General features: G+C 50.5%; 1 non-coding gene across 1 annotated transcript in view; it reads right to left on the bottom strand.

Moving 5' to 3' along the window:
- LOC126445417 (small subunit ribosomal RNA) overlaps nt 1–13 on the bottom strand; it is a 1,909-nt gene extending 1,896 nt beyond the window's left edge. The window contains exon 1 of the ribosomal RNA XR_007583004.1: nt 1–13. This exon is cut by the window's left edge and continues 1,896 nt beyond it. This is a non-coding gene — a ribosomal RNA (small subunit ribosomal RNA).
- Between the last annotated feature and the right edge of the window lie 4,987 nt (nt 14–5,000).

Here is a 5,000-nt window from a genome sequence, read left to right as displayed (position 1 = left end):
GATCAACCAGGGAGCTGCGTCAACTAGAGCTGAGCAGCCGGCCGCCCGGAGTGTGTCCCGGGGGCCCGCGCGAACACGCAAGCGTCCGCTCAATTATTCTGCAAAACAGGAGGAGGCTGAGCTCCCCTGCACAACACACCTCGAAACCCTCTCAGGTCCCGGCGGCGCGCAGCGCCGTCCTAAGTACTTGGTCGGGTTCGAGAGAGGCGCAATCGCCCGGAGTTAGGCGAGTAGACGCTTTAGGTGCGACCACCCGTGCTCCCAACTGAGCTTGCCGCTGCCGACAGAGGCCCGGGAGCGTGCCTGTCGTGGCATTGCCGGCGGGAGACAACACGCGCCACCTACGGTGACCGGCAGCTCCAACGCCAGCGCCACAGAAGGGACAAAAGCCCCACTTGGGGTGCCGAAGCGAACTCTCCCAGCACAGCGCACGCGCCAACACGTCCGCACAGCTGCGATACAAACCACCTGCGAGAACCGCTGGGGCGACCGAGCAGCAGACGGCGTCGCGGCGCCGAGCGCCGGGCGGCGGCGCATCCTCAGCGCACACAGTCCTCAATCGGACCAGCACACTGCAGATGGCCACCGCGCTTCGCACCTGGGCCCGCGAGGACCTACTTTGGCCGCAAGGCGCCGCGAGCAGGGGGCGCCGGCGCGCAGCTGCGCCGCCTGCCGCGTCCGTCCGGCCGGCGCGCCTGCCACTGGCCGCCCCCACCAGCCGGCTGTAGCGCGTGCGCCCACGCACCGCGCTGCCAGCACGCCGGGCGGCCCCCCCTCACCGGCCGGGGACGGTCCCACCCAGCCACCGCCGCGTATCGCCTCACACCCAGATCCCCCTTTCGCGTTCGTGGGCATGGTGGGTCCCCTTTCACGTTCGTGGGCATGGTGGGTATCCCTGAAACAACCGGTTAATAGCTCGACCGATCGTCGCCAACACTGATTCACCTCTAGCGAGAACAACCGCACCCACAACGGGTTACCTGTTGTTCATTTGCGTAACGTCACCAGCAAACGTAGACGTCCATCGCCATTTGCAACGAGTATTGCATGCCTGTGTCAGGTGTCACAACACACTACGTCTGCCCCACATAGACGCAACAAACATGTGCACGCCTCGAGAACACGTGGAAGGTAGCCCCCCGTACGTATGCGGTGTCCATTGCGCGAACGACTGTCAGCCGGCCTCTGCAGGATGTCGCAGATGTGGAACGCGGTGCAACATGCTATCACGGTGTGTGAGAGAGACGACTACGTCCGAATACACGCTCCACTACATCAACAGACTGCTCATGCTGATCGCCATCCAGGGCGTCCGTTCCTCCCACACGTCTGAATGGCGTACCACACTGCAATCCAGCTCTTATAGGGAGACGACACGTAGCTGCGTGCACAATATTTGGACTGTATGGTCTGCCGTTGCTAGGCGCAGTCGTCGTACGGTCACACATGTGCCACGATGTATCATTCAGTACATACGGACCAATGTGCAGTACAGTTGTGGGTTTTGCGTACATCGGCGGACAGGTGACAGGCCGTTACCACAACGTAGGCTGAGTACGTCGGCATGCGAAGGGCATTGAACATGCAAACTTCTCAACGACCAGCTTGCGAAGGCAGGGGGGAAGGGGGGGGGGGCATGTACGTCCTGCTGCTATCCACATTACAGTGTATAGCAGGAGCATGTGGAAAGTCAGCAACACCTGCAAGGTGTGTTTAACAATGACGCGATACACAGGGGGACCGGGCAGTGCGAATAGCGAACTATATTGCGAGGGGTTGCGGTTAGGCAACACTACACTAATTTAACGAGTTGCATAACAATTACAGAGCAGGTTCAGCGACAACGTGCGTCAGGTTAAGGCGCAATATAGGTTAGGTTGAGGCACAATATAGGTTAGGTTAAGGCACAACATGGGTTACGTTAAGGCACAAATTGGGTTACGTTAAGGCACAACATGGGTTACGTTAAGGCACAACATGGGTTACGTTAAGGCACAAATTAGGTTACGTTAAGGCACAAATTAGGTTACGTTAAGGCACAAATTAGGTTACGTTAAGGCACAAATTAGGTTACGTTAAGGCACAAATTAGGTTACGTTAAGGCACAAATTAGGTTACGTTAAGGCACAAATTAGGTTACGTTAAGGCACAAATTAGGTTACGTTAAGGCACAAATTAGGTTACGTTAAGGGCACAAATTAGGTTACGTTAAGGCACAAATTAGGTTACGTTAAGGCACAAATTAGGTTACGTTAAGGCACAAATTAGGTTACGTTAAGGCACAAATTAGGTTACGTTAAGGCACAAATTAGGTTACGTTAAGGCACAAATTAGGTTACGTTAAGGCACAAATTAGGTTACGTTAAGGCACAAATTAGGTTTACGTTAAGGCACAAATTAGGTTACGTTAAGGCACAAATTAGGTTACGTTAAGGCACAAATTAGGTTACGTTAAGGCACAAATTAGGTTACGTTAAGGCACAAATTAGGTTACGTTAAGGCACAAATTAGGTTACGTTAAGGTACAATATGGGTTAGGTTAAGGTACAATATGGGTTAGGTTAAGGTACAATATGGGTTAGGTTAAGGTACAATATGGGTTAGGTTAAGGTACAATATGGGTTAGGTTAAGGCACAACGTAGGTTAGGTTAAGGCACAACATAGGTTAGGTTAAGGCACAACATAGGTTAGGTTAAGGCACAACATAGGTTAGGTTAAGGCACAACATAGGTTAGGTTAAGGCACAACATAGGTTAGGTTAAGGCACAACATAGGTTAGGTTAAGGCACAACATAGGTTAGGTTAAGGCACAACATAGGTTAGGTTAATGGCACAACATAGGTTAGGTTAAGGCACAACATAGGTTAGGTTAAGGCACAACGTAGGTTAGGTTAAGGGCACAACGTAGGTTAGGTTAAGGCACAACGTAGGTTAGGTTAAGGCACAACGTAGGTTAGGTTAGCAATGAACAACGTAGGTTAGGTTAAGGCACAACGTAGGTTAGGTTAAGGCACAACGTAGGTTAGGTTAAGGCACAACGTAGGTTAGGTTAAGGCACAACGTAGGTTAGGTTAAGGCACAACGTAGGTTAGGTTAAGGCACAACGTAGGTTAGGTTAAGGCACAACGTAGGTTAGGTTAAGCACAACGTAGGTTAGGTTAAGGCACAACGTAGGTTAGGTTAAGGCACAACGTAGGTTAGGTTAAGGCACAACGTAGGTTAGGTTAAGGCACAACGTAGGTTAGGTTAAGGCACAACGTAGGTTAGGTTAAGGCACAACGTAGGTTAGGTTAAGGCACAACGTAGGTTAGGTTAAGGCACAACGTAGGTTAGGTTAAGGCACAACGTAGGTTAGGTTAAGGCACAACGTAGGTTAGGTTAAGGCACAACGTAGGTTAGGGTTAAGGCACAACGTAGGTAGGTTAAGGCACAACGTAGGTTAGGTTAAGGCACAACGTAGGTTAGGTTAAGGCACAACGTAGGTTAGGTTAAGGCACAACGTAGGTTAGGTTAAGGCACAACATAGGTTAGGTTAAGGCACAACATAGGTTAGGTTAAGGCACAACATAGGTTAGGTTAAGGCACAACATAGGTTAGGTTAAGGGCACAACATAGGTTAGGTTAAGGCACAACATAGGTTAGGTTAAGGCACAACATAGGTTAGGTTAAGGCACAACATAGGTTAGGTTAAGGCACAACGTAGGTTAGGTTAAGGGCACAACGTAGGTTAGGTTAAGGCACAACGTAGGTTAGGTTAAGGCACAACGTAGGTTAGGTTAAGGTACAACGTAGGTTAGGTTAAGGTACAACGTAGGTTAGGTTAAGGTACAACGTAGGTTAGGTTAAGGTACAACGTAGGTTAGGTTAAGGTACAACGTAGGTTAGGTTAAGGTACAACGTAGGTTAGGTTAAGGTACAACGTAGGTTAGGTTAAGGTACAACGTAGGTTAGGTTAAGGTACAACGTAGGTTAGGTGAAGGCGCAATGTAGGTTAGGTTAAGGTACGATATACCTTAGGTTAAGGTACAATATCGCTTAGGTTAAGGTACAATATAGCTTAGGGTTAAGGTACACGTTGTAGGGAAAGGTGTATTTTGGGGGGGGAGGGGGCGGCAGGTTCGTTGATAGTGATTATCGTAAGTGCATGCCTGCGGGATCATCCGATTTGTCACGTCAGGATGCACTTGTGGCTCATGACAGGCGGCGCTCCGATTCCAAGGTTGTGGCAGATCTGTGTCTTTCATTCCTGCCATTGTTTGTGTACTGTGACAGGAGGCAGTATTGTGATGTTGGGTGCACCCCTGTGTAGGACATGTGTGGGTGTTCGTGGCTTAGCTGAGGCAATGGCGGATGTCGGAAGGGTGGGATATTCTGTTTTCTGGGTGGACCTCCCGGTCTGGTTATGATAGTGTGGATTGTGTAATGTGGCGGAGAGGATGCACCGGATGTTCTTCCATGCTGGTGGTTAGATATTGTGTGTGTGCCTGTTAGAGGCAGAGAGTAGTGTGTGATAGTGTCTGGCTGACGTGTGGTTCTCATTGTGTGCAGAGTCTTTCAGCATGTATAGGGACGGTTGTATATATTATCTGTATTCTGATGGCTCTGCATCTATTACTAATCAGTGCCGTGTATACGGTTACTCTGGTTCCAGTCGAAACTGTTCTATCTCTGTACATTAGTGACACTGCGGCTCCACTATGTTGCCGCCCCTGTCGGCCGTTTCCCCAGTGTGTGGCTAATGATTATCAGCAATCAGTCTATTAGTCAATACCGGTAGTGTGACGACGTGAAATGTCCGGGATGGGGGAAGCTACACGCTTCCCGTGGGTCAGGGCCTAGAAAGACTCTTCCCACGCAGGAGGCTCGGACTGTCATTACTCTTCCGAGAAATATATTTGCCCAGCGTTTTTTGCGACTGCGAGTGCGACGCGTACGAGTACCGACATGGATGGGGCGCTTCCTAGCTGATCGCTCAGCATCGGAGAAATATATTTGCCCA

The sequence above is a fragment of the Schistocerca serialis genome, unplaced genomic scaffold, assembly GCF_023864345.2.
Source record: "Schistocerca serialis cubense isolate TAMUIC-IGC-003099 unplaced genomic scaffold, iqSchSeri2.2 HiC_scaffold_341, whole genome shotgun sequence".
NCBI classification, from domain to species: Eukaryota; Metazoa; Arthropoda; class Insecta; order Orthoptera; family Acrididae; genus Schistocerca; species Schistocerca serialis.
This window is presented reverse-complemented; position numbering and strand designations above follow the sequence as displayed.